The sequence below is a fragment of the Corvus kubaryi genome, unplaced genomic scaffold (genome assembly GCF_017639235.1).
Source record: "Corvus kubaryi isolate FWS band 111438036 unplaced genomic scaffold, C.kubaryi_AGA036_p1.0 37337, whole genome shotgun sequence".
NCBI classification, from domain to species: domain Eukaryota; kingdom Metazoa; phylum Chordata; class Aves; order Passeriformes; family Corvidae; genus Corvus; species Corvus kubaryi.
Window position 1 is genome coordinate 1074599 of NW_024581110.1, and position 15236 is coordinate 1089834.

At 40.2% G+C, this 15236-nt stretch overlaps 1 long non-coding RNA gene across 9 annotated transcripts in view; it reads right to left on the reverse strand.

Annotated features, from left to right (window-relative positions):
- LOC121666076 overlaps window positions 1–15236 on the reverse strand; it is a 239089-nt gene that overhangs the window by 223307 nt on the left and 546 nt on the right. For all 9 annotated transcript variants that reach the window (XR_006016571.1, XR_006016578.1, XR_006016575.1 and 6 more), the window contains exon 2: window positions 1303–1410. This is a non-coding gene — a long non-coding RNA (uncharacterized LOC121666076). The remainder of the gene's footprint in view (window positions 1–1302; window positions 1411–15236) is intronic.

Consider the following 15236-nt stretch of genomic DNA (forward strand, 5'->3'; position numbering starts at 1 on the left):
CCTCCAGCCCCTGCCTCTCCTTCTCTTCAGGTGCTTAAGAAATCAAGTGGCTGTTTTGTGCTTCAGTGTAGTAGCTCATAAGGCAAATGGATCAGATAGTGCAAATCATGCCCTTTAGGCCTTTGCAACCCAAAACAATTTTTCCTTTTTAACTGCATAAGCCAAATGTTTCTTCAAAGCACAACTATTAAGCTACACCAAACCCCTCTCATCTGTATCAGTCAGAGAGTAACACTCATATTCCAGAAGAAGACTGATGCACTCCCACTCACCATCTTTAATGAGAATGAGGAAACTGTTGGAAGTTAAGTGAGCAAAGCATTTGGAAATTTTCTCTTACTACTGCTATGAACTGTTCTCAATATGGACTGTTGGACAGAAAGGGCTTCTAGACAGCAACATGACCTCATGTGCAAAGTGACTCAGCAAGGAATCCGAGTGTGCTCCACAATCCAAGACAAGTTGGGCTCACTGTGCCTGCTCAGATCCCTGTGCAGTGTGAGACATCTTACGTGGGAGTACGACACAGCAGCTGCTTCTCCCATACCCGTGAATATTCAGCAACTGCAGCAAAACTACAATTCCAGCAAGGCTGTTGAATGTCAGGAAATCCTGGGCAAACAGGCAGAGCACAAAGTTCCTTTCCATTTATCAACATTTCAGGACAAATCAGATATATGGTAGCCCACACTGACACTTAGAGGGCACAAATTACAAATGATCACCACTTGAAGAAAGGAGCCCTTGGCAGCCCAGCACTGATGGCCCTCATGTACTTTTTTGGCACAAGTAAACCCACTTGCATTATGCTCCATTCTGCACAAATGGCCAGATTTTCAGAATGGCTAAGCTGCCTTTTAGGGTAACTGGACAGATTTTTTGAATGAGTTAAAGCCATCTGATGCATCCTGGATGGAGAAAATATTTTGAATCCTTATTTATTTGCCTAGGTGAGAAGTGAAGCTTTCAGGAAATGTGCGCCCCTAACATCACATGGCAGTCAGAAACATACTTTGTTTTGGCATCAGACAAATCAAAACCTTTTGAACCAGGCCTCTTTAGTATTAGTTTCCAACTTCTACTGGACCAGAATGTTCAAGGTAAACCATCAGATTATCTTTTCCCACTTCATTGCTACTTTTTGCCTTGCAAGTCCCATAGACGGGAAAGGGTCAAGAAGCAGGTTATTATGTATTCTTCCAGTTCAGAGCTACTTGTTTGTTTTATCCTAGAAGCAGCTGTATTTTAGTAGTGACTGATAGAATGCATCATATATAATCCTATCCAGAGTGGCTACAGTACCTTCTCAGCAGGGAACTCTTGAGGAAGCAGCGACTCCCACCATGGCTGAGCAGAAGCTGTGGGCAGAAGCTGCAGAGCTCTACTACACCCCTTTCAGTCGCTGAAGACCTAGAGAGACACAAAAATTCACACTGTTGCTCCCAGCATTGCACACCACAGACTTCCAGCAGATTTCTGGGGAGGAAAAGAGAACAGATATTTTCCCTTTTTCCCATCTGTGCTTTTATCATGAACTTCTCACACACAGACCTCACCATGCTCCCTCTCCCAGACCTGGCAGCCCTGGCCGGTTCCCTCTGCATTGCTTAAGAGGAAGGGCCATGAAACTACCAGGGGTTAAACTTGCACGTACTTTCCATCCGAAGTGCCTATGAATATATGCAAATATCTGGTTTTTTAAAACACCTGGTCACACTACTCACAGAAGTGAGTATATTTACCGGCAAATATTTTTTACACTGTCAGCACAATCATGCCTATATCACTAAACAAAAAAACACATGCACAGAAAAAGGGATCTGGTTATTACAACAGCTTGGTGACAATTCGTTTCATTTCATTTAGCTTTGTTCCATCTTTCTCTCAAGAAAACAAAAAATCCATTTATCATCTCTGTGCATTTTTTCATCCCCGACATGCTAGGTCAGTCATAAAGCTGAGAATGGCTCTATTTTTTAACTCGTTTTAATACTTATTAATAATAAATGTTATGCAATTATATGCAGAATTAATTAGTGGCTCATTGTGGGCGCAAAAAAGATTTTATGAGATGTGCTGTATTTATGTATGGACGCTGCTGACAAGCAAAGATAAAGGCAAAGCTGTTTTCAGTCTTTACCAGGAGATAGAATTTGTGTATGTACATAAACATATGTGCCTGTAAATAACATGCAGAGGGAATTGGGAACTTTGGGTGCTCATCAGCACCAAGAGACCTTTCAGAACATCTCTGGAGTCCTTCAGAGCATCTGAGTTTCACTATCCAAAAATACAAATTACATCAAACCACTAACAGCCTTCCAAAATTTAATCAGCTACGCATTCATGCAATTTCAGTGTATAAGACTCCATTTTATTCTGAATTTCAGTTCTGTATCTCAGAGAACATTACTCTGCCCATTTTTCATTAAGTACACAATTATTAAAAAGTCTATTTTTGAAAATACTCCATGCAAACGTCTTACAAAAATATAAATAAAATCACCAAGATTTCAATCACAGCAGAAAAAAAAACCATAAGGAAAAAAGACTTCTTAAACTGTCTTCCAATTTTAGTGCAATTATTCTTCCAAACTATACTGATTTCTTTGTTGCTGCTTATCACACAATGTTCCTAAGCAGGGTTTGTAAAGCTATGCTTAAGATTTGAAAGGAAAAAGAGAATGTGAAGTGTGGATTTGTGTTAAGTCAGCCAAAACAGGTATCTAAATAAATGCCCATGAATTTTGTTCAGAAAATAAAAATTATTTCAAATCTGCCCAAAATATCTATGCATTTTACACAACATTTATGCACATAGGATCCTATTTCAATGGTTTTCAGAGGCAGCAACATCATCTGCATTTAGCTGCCAGCAAAGAGTCATGATGGATTTGCAGTGTATATTTCTTTCCTATCTATTTTTGAACACTGCAAACATTGACGGTACCTTTGAATTCGATTTCCTCTGTCACTGGCTTTTAACCTGAGAGAAAAAGGAATATGAGCCCTTCTCTCTTGTGTACTTTCATGATTTGAGATATTTGGAGGCAGAGGGTCTGTTTAATAGGAAATTATTTCCTAGTATTTTCTGCCTTGCTTGGATTTCCTTTCTTTCCAGTATTTTTAGATCCCAAGATAAAAACCCCCTTGGTTTATTTGTGTTGTAAGACAATCCACCAAATAAAGCACGGATCACTGGGAGACTTTCTTCAATGAAAGGTCCAGTTTAACTGGTTCACTTTTAATTTAATGAATGGCTCTTTCCCTCAGACAAGGAGAAACCGCCACAGACATTTACAAAGACACAAAGCCAACACTGGGCTGTTTTATGTTAGTTTCTTTTCTTAAAACATTTGTTTTTAACTTGAAATGTTCAAGGCAGAACTTGCAGATACAAATCCTTCCCCTTATAAAAATAAAAGTGTTTATATAGCCCATGGTAAATAAACCCTAATTAAATGTATCCATCAACTATAGTTCTTTTATATCATTTATTGTTTTCAGAATGTAAGATAATGTTTGATGGAGACTTGTAATTAAATCTTTATCATATAGAAAATGCCATTTTTCTTTTGAATATTACATATCCTTTTCTTCTTTAGAAGGCTATCATGTCTGATAGATGCAGCTTCTTGCCACCAAATCCAGTACAACTTTCTGTCCTGTTTGGATGTATTTTGACATAAAACATAACCTTTTCATGCCATCAATTGCTGCCTCTAGTTTAGTCCAACTGGTAATCACTGGGTATTTCTACAGAACATTATTTCCTCTTTTCCTCCTCCTCCAAAGTTAAAATGCAAATAGCTCAGTGAACATAAGAGAAAGGGGGTGAAAAAGGGAAAGAGAAAAAAAAAGAAAAAAGAGAAAAAGAAACAAAGAAGAAGAAACAAGAAGCAGGCCATCTAATATAGTCCAGAATTTTTTTTCATTGTTTTTACAGAGGTTTACAGTGAAAAAAGGAAGGAAAAATTCATATTTTGTTTTCTGCCTTTCTAGTGGTTTGTGCTTGTTGTAGAAATAAAGTATTACAAATAGAAACCAGAGGGAGAGAAAGGGGGGCAGGGGAAAGCTCGTTTAGTTTCCCTTTTTCATTTCCTTCGCTGGAATCCTGGTTTGGAACATCTGAAGACAAAAAGGATTTCAGAGTTGTATGCTTTGCTGCCGTTTAAAGGAGCCCTGGAAGCAGCGCGGTTCGGGGTTCGTGGTGTCGCAGCGGCCCCTGGAGGCCGCGGCCGGGGCACGGCGGCAGCTCGGCCCGCAGCTCCCCGGGGATCGCCAATCGCTCACCAACGCTCTTCCCTCTTTTCCCTTCAGCCCCCTTCAGCTGGGGTCTGACCTTGGCCGCTTCCGAAAGACTTTAATCTGCTAACTGTGAAACTAGGAAAGGTGGGAGCATGCACGGAGAACTGCTCCGAGTTAGTTAAAGTCTTCATGAACAAACTGCTTTGGTTTTGTCCTCGTAGCTAAACTCCCATAGTTAGAGACTTCACATATGTTTTTTAAATTCTTATGTTTAATAGCACCATACTCAAGCAGGGAAAGTGTTCACCACATAAAGCAAAGTCTGTCATATTTGTATATAATTGTTTCTTTAAAATGTACTGAGTAAAAACCCAGTAGTCATATACACATCTAAATACCTGTATTACGCAACTGCCAATTCCAGTTTGGGTTCAAAGTTGTGAAATTCAGTTACTTTTATGAATAATAAATATATCTAAAGTGTGGTAGACTATCAGGACCCAGTTTATTGGTTTATTAAGACATAATTCACTATGAAAAATGTCTTGGAGGGTGCAAACCAGAAAATTAATCATTCTATTTTTGAGACAAGAGAATCTGTTGAGCCCAGGTCTTTTGTTTATCTGATAAAAATTGCTGTAAGAGGCAGAGACACTTCATTATAATGTTTTAACACTTAACCATGTATAATCAATCACAAATTTGGGCCAATAAAACCACAGTTTTTGTTGTTATAAAATTTCAGTTATTGCCTTCACTGTTCTTAACATTGTGTAAACACTTCCTTCCCAAACCAATCTTTTGGGAAAAACTGGATAGAAGCTCACCGCAGCATGAAATCTGACTGTTTAAGTTTTAGATTACTAGCACACTTACATTTATTTTCAATGGCAAAGAGAATATTTGGCTCAAGAATTCTTAATTGGATAGTTCATGTTCATATCTGTAACTCAGATATTTCATGTGATTTTGATACTTCTGGTAACTTCTTCTTCCTCTGTATATACTTAAAGAGAATGTAAGTACTCATGAAATAAATCTAATATTTTTATTTTTGGTATTTCAAAATGCTTACTTAAAGTGCACCAAGAAAATAATATTAATATTAATTCATATTAATATGAATAATGTCTCACGTGGAAACCTGTATGTCTCCCAGTGGAAACCTGTACAAATATTGTACATTCTTGATATGATCCTGTTGTATAGGACAATCAAGTGCGAAAACATTTGTGCTTACAGTGATGCTTTCAAAGATTCTGTAGAACTTTAAACAAGGTTTAATATAGAATCAATGGAGGTGTCTGCCTCGTTTACTATCCAAGGAGTTACAAATGTAGCAAGATGTGCATATGTGAAAGTACTTCAAACTCTGTTGACAAAATCACGAAGTAGAAAAAAATCCACCTACGTCAGATAAAAACCACAATAATTTGTCACTCATGCAGTTATGAATATACACAATCTCCATTTTTCTTTCATACCAAGCACAGAACAAGCATCTTGTCCTTCATTTCTGACACAACCAAGACCTGCATTTCTTACTGCAACGGCCCCTGGATCCAACCTAAGCACTGCTCTGGGAATGACATAACAGATCTCACTCCTTCCATCCGACCTCCCAGCTTTCCAAGCAAGTTCTGTACTTCCTAAACCTGCCAGGAGAAAAGAAACTTACTCAGTGGCTCTAAATCAAATAAAAGCAGACCACCACTGAACCCTAGAAATCATTTGTAAAAACACCTTTAGCGGGTGTTTAATGAATGGTACTGCTCCACTGGGAGGAGAAATCTTTGGTCTCCGACGGTCATTTAAATATCAGTTGGAAATTACAAACTGAAGTAATTGTACTTAAACACAGCGAGAAAATACAGGAGAGATTTTTCTAAGAAATTCATGTCAAATTCTGATTCTACTCCCCCAATAGCTGATGTTCTGCCTGGACAGATAAATTATGTTTGTATTATTACACCACTCTGGAAAACATATTTGCCCCCTTTCTGAGGAAATTAAAGACAATTTTTTAGGGCTGTGACACAAACCAACAAAAGCCAAGAAATGCAGTGTTAGGACTGACGTTGTGTTCTTACCTCTCTCATCATTGTGCTTTTTCACCACAAAACGTACTCACAATAGCGTGAGGTAAGTGGGGAGTATCAGAATTAACTTACATTTCCTGGCTTCTTCCAGCTGGTGTCCAAAACCTTACAGTTGTTTAGGCAGAACTGAGTTCTTTTGTATTTCAAGTTTGTGTTATGCATGCAGAAACACAAAATGCATCTAATTATGAAGGCAACTAAAAGACTGAATAAGCAACTTTTTGCTGCGCTAAGAAAAAAAGATAAATCATGGTTTTATTTCTACATTAGGAATGTGGAAATAACTAACAAGAATAGCTACCAATGAGAAACAAACCCTTTTCTGTCATTAATGCCACAATGCCTTATACTATTTAACATCACAGAACATTCTGGATTACATTATTTACCAAGGACAATGGGATGTAAAAAGAAGGCCTCAACCTCTAAAGCTTTTTGTATTAGAGTACAGTTGGTGAAACATTCAGGTAACATTTGAAGCAAGTTGACCAAAAGAAGGCAAGCTACAAAGGGAAAAAAAGCAAGAAAAGCGAAAAAATAGACACTTTGAATGCTACTACTATTGGTTTAGTACTTAATACTTCAATAGTACTGAGTGATGAAAGACTGAACATACAGGTTTTCTCCATGTTGATTCTCTGCAAGTTCTTTTGCACATTTTCTTCTGCAAATGTTTAAACTTTAACTATATTTTAGCATTTGAAGCATGATACATGTGCATGTAAAACTTCCTGGTGTGTACGTAGTTATTCATTAAAACAAGCTTTATGACACTCAGTTAATTTCTGCATTTTTAAGGAGCATGCAAAAAGTTGTAGGGGTTTTTTTTTTAATGCAGTTTAGTTGGATTTCATTGAATGTGTTGTACACCTTGACATTTTAGGTACTTTAATGGGGGTTTTCTTAGTTACAAAAACGAAGTTCTTGAGAGAGAGGTTGCGGGGGGGTGGGGGGGAATCCTTTTAGGAAAAAAGAGGGGGGCGGTATGGGTAAAAGGACTTTATTTTCTAAGGCTCAAATTCCAAAGGAGGAAGACGGGGAGAAATAGGAACTGAAACTAATTTACCTGCATTCCTTTGTCACTGCTTGGCCCTTGACTAGTAAATGATTCCTTTCACTAGCCAATAAAACCAAATCAAAAGCAGGCTTAGAGAGCAGAGGGGGAAGGGGGGCAAGAAAGTAGACAAGAGAATCAACTTAAACTTTGACAAAAAAAAGGAAGAAAGCAAACTCACTCCTCTTGCTTTCCAGAAGCTCTCAGGAGCTGTATGCCTGACTCCTTGCGCTATCTTCCCAGCATTAGCACAGCACAAAGACATTCCCCACCTGCTTTCTTGCAGCACTAGCTAAGGTTGTTCCATTGTTCCCCAGGACAGATAGAGCTGCTTTTGTCTCCATCCCATGCTGGTCTCAGCCCTGCCAATTTAGGTACAGTGGGAGGCCTGAACACCGCTTCGGAGGCGAATGGTATCCCAGAACGGGTTTGCTCGGCACAAACCTGATGCCTAAGCAGCGGATCTGTAAGACCTGGGAAATGTTCACTTCAAAGGAGAGACGTTCAGCAACATGACAGCAGCATTAAGAGCTCTGAGGACGAGAGCCTGGGATCGTGGACACTGTGCAAACACGTACCCTGGTATCTTCTCCCCTAGAGCACTTCACATTCTAGAGAAGGAAGACAGGGGTTCAGAGAAGGACACAATGTACTGACAGGGTCAAATTTTAAAAAGTGCCCACATGCTTAAGGTATATTGAAGTCCACTGAAAGATACTTTGAATTCTGATTTTAATTTTTACCCTATTAATTATTTTTAATAAATGATTGCTGGGAAAAGAGGCAAGATAAGCTCCTCAAAACCAGACACCAGAAAGTATGATATAGAAATTCTTTGTTCTCGAAATCACTACATCATATTTTTAGCATCAAAGGGGCTTCCTCAGAGCTCAGTATATAACATTTTTCAGAACTGGATTTTTTTTTTCTTCTTTCATGCCTCTCTTGACTAAAAAGAAGAGTTGATTAGAACGACAAGGAGGCAGTAAAGAGCATAATGAACAGAAAAGCCAAATAGATCTCTCAGTAACACACACATCTTCAAGTGGTTGTACTGCTGCCAAATACAAGTCAGGAGGTACAATCACAAGTGGAAATAGTGGCTCTAAGTCCTGTCAAGGTGAGGATCATTTAAAACTTTTTGTATTTTAATTTCAAGGCACTATATTTAAATTTTAAGGTATTACAAGTTTGTGGAGAGAGGGCCCAGGGACTGTGTCAGACAGAAGCAGAGCTACCAGCTGCTCCAGCACCCTACATGTGCTGCTTCACCAACAGTCACGAGTCCTGAGGACTGCGGACCACACAAAGACATGGATCAGCAGCAGAGCAGAAATTAGACCAGATTTTACCAAGATATCAGCCCTAAATGCTCTCCATAAGCCTGTGGTACATCTACAGTAGAAGTTAAGATACAATCACAGACAAATACTCACCTATTTTCTTCCTGCCTGAACTAGTGGGTTGTGCCCAAATGACCTATATTCATCTCCATGGCAGAGGAAAACATCATCAGTGTAAGCACAGCCATGTATTGTTGTCTATAGCTGTACTGTAAAAGACACAGGCCCATCTTGGGGAACTCAGATGAACTTCCTTCCCAGGGGAGGAGGAGAGCTGCCTCAGGAGACCATGACAGTTCTAGCCGTGGTCAGACAGCAAAATCTTTATAAACTTTCCACCTTAGGGAAAAGCTCAGTAAATTAGTTCAGCATCCAAATAGCAGGTTAAGCAAGCATTCTTTCCCTTTCAACCTTCAGGGGTAGGGAACAGTCAAGATTCCCATTGAGCAGTGTTTGGAATTTCATGTGGGATACAGGGTATTTATTCCTAATTAGCAGCAAATATAACATATACAAGAAAGAATTCTAAGAATTCAAAACTTCCCTTTCTATAGTATGCATATATATACAGACACACACACCAGGTTTTACAGTCCTTGTTTCCCAGATACTCAAGCAACACAATCACAAATAGAGGTGTAGTCTCAAACATCTTGTTATGATGTTTAATATGGGAAAAAGAGTACAGTAAGTATCAACATGACAGAGTATTTCAGGAGCTCTGGGTAAGATAAAATGAGAGCACTGTACCTCCAGAGGACCAATGGTCTGTAATAAAGGGTTACATTTACAGTGATGAAGAATTAGAAAACTAAAATTCCTTGGTGTAGCTTGATGCTGCTCCAAGGCAGGTGTACACACTTCACAGTGTGAACAAAGAACAAGCTATGGTGCACAAAGCACTCAAATATCAGTCAGGATAAATGTTAGTGATATCAGTCATAATTACCAGAGGGTATAAGATCTAACAGTGGCATAAAGCCCCAGAACCAGTACAGGGACACCTATGAGCAGATTTATTCTGAAAACGACAGTGACATCTGCCAGCTCATACATCGGCTCTCACTGGGGTTCCAAATGTGGACAGCAGAAGCTCTGGATTGGTGACTACCTCAGTCAAAACCCATGGAAGGAAGGCTGCAAAAGAAAGTTATCGCAGAAGAAAACACATGGAACGTGAGTCACATTTCTTCCTGCTTATCTCAGAAAAATACATCACAGAAGTTTCAGCTTTCCAGTGCAGATGTTAATAAATAAAGTATATTTTTTCCTTCTGTCAGAAGACCTTGACCAGATTTATGCATATGTCAGATATTCAGACTCATACGGAGGAATGGTGATGGGCAGTAAAAATAAATATTAAAAGCAAATTAAATCAGTAGGAATCCATGATGTCTGTAGCCTACCTGAGAGGAGGTGTTAGGAGCTTGGTTCAAATGAAAGTCACTAAGCCCATGGCAGAGCTGTGTAATGTGAATACGAACAGCTGAAGGAACTGAAGTCATGAAAATCCAATGGGAATGCTGGGAAAATCTTAGACATTTACTCCAACAAAAGAAATTGTGAAAAGATGGGAGTACATAAGAAACAGGTAAAAAAAAAAAAAAAATCTCTTCTGAAAATAAATTACTATACATGGGAAAAGCATTGCCCAGACAACCAAATTCAGTCCAGACTGAGACACTGCTCTATTAACCATGGGAGGAACATATAAGAAATCCTGGCCCCATCCTGAAGTATTTGCATTTAAGATGATGAAAGGAATTCATAAATGCTGAATAGTTGAGATGTTCTATGGTCTGTTTGCAGACAAACCATGAACAAAAACAGGGATGGAAAAAATTAAATTAATCAGGAGAAAATATGCACTATTACTTATCCTAGCAGACCTCAACAAAGCCAAGGATTGGGGTTTTTTTCAAAATACGCCACTGATCAGTGACATTTTTAACAATATCATTGTACAAACATGTAATGCTTTGTGCATTCTTGGACACTAACTGGTAAGGTGGAGTGAGTCAGTCATCAAGCCTAGCTGTAGGAACTTCAGCATATTTAAGGCCTCTGATTTTTCCCACTGAATTCTGCAAAGTTTTTAAGACTAGCAAATTACAATAATATTTTGCTTTGTGAAATAATCTTCCTTGCTCTCCCTAATCTCTTTGTCTCCACAAAGTCTATAATTTAATGGAGCAGGATGCTTCAAAATATTGCCAAGGCCATTATCTCTAGTGGTATTAATAAACTTGCCTCCAAGACACGCCCATACTCACATTCCCACAAGCGCCCATTTCACATGCAAGGCACACAGAATGCCTTAGCCCTGCGGGCAGTGTTTCCGAGCGCTATGAAAGAAACAGTGCTGAAGAAGCAATAGGTAGGGCATGGCAAACACATGAAAAGCCACTCTCATATCCACGAGAAAGCAGGCTGAGCAGCCCATTTGCCAAGCTCTAAGTTTCCTGGAGCAAACAAGTCGCAGGAACTCCTCAAACAAGCCAGAGCTGGCCACACAAAAAGCGTAACCCCTCCCTTTGGTTGTTACGTTGATAATGGGACAATCCCTGGCCAGAGGGCTTGAGGACTAGGAAGGCAGGAACAGGAAATTTCAAGATCCAGCTCATGGAATACCATAGTGAAAGACTGCCTACCAGAGTACAGAAAAATACGTACCCCCATCAACTTCCCCTGATCTAAAAGCATAAAATAGATGGTTCGGGGAGATAAAGTCTTCTCAAAAATGTATGGAACTGCTTTGTCAGTCACCCATAATTTGTCTAATAAATACATAAATGCACAGCAGGTTAATATGGGCACAGACACACTCAGGGAGGCAAGCAGTGAGCACCTCCATGTACACACGTAGCCAGTTAGCTTGCCCCAGTTTGCTTTCTTGGTACCACAGAAACAGGAGATGAGGTTGGTCAGCTACAATCATACCTGCAGGAGGAAAACACCACTGATTTCTGCCCTACAGTTCTGCTCCAACCTTATTCCCTGAAAACCATACAGACACAACACATCTCTTAGACCAACCTAGTCCCTGCCATAACCCTACTCTCTTCTAGATGCTTCAGGCCAGCCTCGGCTTTTGCTAAGAGCAGGATGATTTGCAAACACTCAAGATCTTGTAGCTTCTTTCCTCCTCTTCCTGCTGATCAGGTTTGTTCCCTTTGCTGGCTCTTAACACATCTGCTAACTCACGTCATGACACTTCACCTCTTAGTGCTTTCTACAGTGTCTGGTCTCTTAGATCAATGCAAGAGCCATTAATCTCGATCCCCAACTTCTCCCTCTTTACCACTGGCTAGAGCCCTGGGATACGGTGCAACAGCAGCAAAAGCGGCAGGTGTGTAGTTTTCCACACACACAGCACTGAACTGAGCGGTGACAATGACCTCTCTGCCATTTCACACCTGACTGCCTCCTACCTTTTTCCCCTGCATCCTTTAGCATCCCTATACCCATTCCACTTTTGGCTTCCCTGCAAACACTAAGATGGTACAATCAGTCCTTAAACCACCTGCCTGCTAACAACTACAGAAGAATTGCAGATACCTTATTTTCTCTCAGGAGCTCTCAAAAATCTCTCTCCAGGCACTAGAGAGATGGGCCAAGGCACCATGTTAAAATAACCAAGCTTTGGGTTTTAGTTTTCACCCGAAGAAGGAAGTACGTTCCGTGCTTCGCTGTTTTCAGGCCTTTCTTTGAAAATCCTTTCTTTGCTTTAAATAACAAGGGGTAGCAGTCAAGTGAAAGCAAGGGCTACTTGATCCATTGTTTGGCCCTCAGCCAGGTTCTGCTGGTCCCGCTTTCCCTCTCAACCACCCGTTTTTCTATCTGTCCTGTAATTTGGGGAGATTAAGATGTATAGCCTGTAAATTGGCTAAACTTTTCCAGGCTGCTTTAATGAGACTTCATATAATAGGGTTGGCTTTTTTTTTTTTTTTTAATATTTTCCTTAACGTGACCCATATGGAAATAAAAAAATATATTTTTTAATGTATGCTAGATTACGGCCGACATTTTCCTCAAATTAAAATCCATGCTTCAGCAGCAGCATACATTTTCAATGATGTCAAATATATTTTTTCAGCCAACTGGCTGGGGTCACCCTTATAACTCAAAATTTAAGTGTGCTGGATAATCAGTAGAACATGTGAGACTCTGTAGGGCACTGTGGCTGCCTCGGTGCCTGCTCAGGAGCACACAGGGCTTATTCTACTCCGAGGCACTCGGGGCAGGAGACGTGGGATAGGACAGGGATAAAGCTCTGCCTCGGAAGGAGCTGACAGCACATGGCTCACAGCAGGAACCATGTGGCACCAGCCCATAATTGGCATCAAGGTCTTCCAGCAGAGATCACCAGGACACAATAACCACGCTCAGCTATAGGCTAAGACTAAATTTACAGGCTAAGCTAAAACCACCAGCACTTCTCCATTGACAGATGGGGTGTCCTTTGTTCAGAGAGGCCATACAAGCCTTGTCAACCATTCCTCTTATCATTTTGTTGGGAATGATTCCCAGTGGAAGCAGCCACAACCTAAACAAGGGCTGGTCTTAGCTCTGTTCATAGCATATACATTACTGAAGTACTTATTCACCTGATCTTCCCACCCTAAGAATAAAGTTAGAATATTACTTATAGAATAGCAAATGTTTGGGCCCATTTACGCTATCTTTTAAAACCTTGTTTTAAAGCAGCTTACACAGATTGCAACTAAGGCTGAATCAGAATATAAACAAATTTCAGATTACATATCTGGGGAGGCTAAATTCAAACAACTTGGAGAAACATTTTCCAAATGTTAAAGCAAAAGAGAGAACTGTAATCATTTCCATGTAGAAGTTCTGTTTTGTAACAACTCTTTTACCTCACAAGAAGCTGATAATGAATCCACAATTGCTTGAGGAACGACAAGAAACACTGAGCTTTTGACTTTAAATGGGTTGGTTTGGGTTTTTTTTAAATTTAAAGTTACAGTTTGTGATTAGAAATTGCATTGTCATACAGTTCAGTCCAACATTCCCATTTCCGTCAAAAGGACATCCATTCAGCTTCACAGAAGAATGTATTTTGAGTAATTTCGTAGCTGGCACAGGTAATGATAGCTTAGGATGGAAAACTGAAACCTGGCCTATATTTAAAAGTTGCATAAGAATACTGGTATTGACTGGGTGTAGAGAGTTACCCCTGTAACCCTAATATGGCTGCATTCAAAATGGGCAAACAACCCAAAAGCAAACAACCAAAGTCAGCTTGCTTCCAGGGCTTGCCTCGGTGGTGAGGAAATCCTTATAAACTACATAGACAAATGGTTCTTTTAAAGCTGTGGCTCCACTCAGCAGATTCAGTGATACAATTGTATCAGGGTATTTACACCAGCACATCCTTTATGGCTAAGGCATAAACACCCAGCAAAACTTCATTTACAGTCAAAATGACATGTAATTAATATAAGAACGATTATGTTACTTCAAATACGATTCAAAAAGGTTATGGGATACAAATATCAGGCTTCTCCTATAAAAAAATTTGTTCAGTCACACCTGGCTTGCCCAACCCCTCCATCTTCCCATCGCTACTGCACTCCTCCTCTATTTAATGATTCATCCTGTGAAATATTCATTTTTAGCCCAGGTCTCACAGACATTGAGCCCACTGGGGCCTTGTGCTATCCCTGTATCTAATGCGGTTTTTACTAAACAACAATGAAGTTATTACTAAATAACTGTACTAAGAACGTATTTATGACTGTGCATATTCAGATTTCCTGGAGAAGCCAGTCCTGCCTTACTTAGTGAAGCACAGATGAGCCACCAAAGGCTCTGGAGCAATTTTATCCCAGGGTGCAGAGGACACGGTGAGAATTAGGGAGAAAATCATGTGACCCTAAAGGTATGGATCTGCTGAGCAAGAATAACAGTGTTTTGATGAAAGCTGTCCATAGTCACAAGCAGAAATAAGCACAGTATTGGAAATCCAGACTGGGACACAAGCAAACCTTCAGACTTCTCATTGAAATGAACATGGAATTGATTGCTGATACTGAAACAGACAACCAAGAGCTTCAAAGTAATTCATTGCATTTCACAAACAATGTGCACAGGAAAGACCATCAACTACAACACAAGAAGTTTCACCTCAGCATGAGGAAGGACTTCTTTCCAAGGAGGGTGGCAGAGCACTAGAACACCCGGAGTCTCCCTCTCTGGAGACATTCCAAACCCATCTGGGTGTGTTCCTTTGTCACCTGCTTCAGGTGAAACTACCTTACAAGGGGGTGTGACTGCATGACCTCCAGAGGTCCCTTCCAACCCTGACTATCCTGCAAACATGTGAAAGCCGTTATCTACGGCACCTGAGGTCACTTCTTTGCCCTCAGCCTCCTCCCGCCGTAACCGCCCCCTCAGGGGCCTCGTCACCGCGCCTCGTACCCATCCGCACCTCACGGCTTCCCGCCCTTGAGCCGCATCACCGCGCCTCGT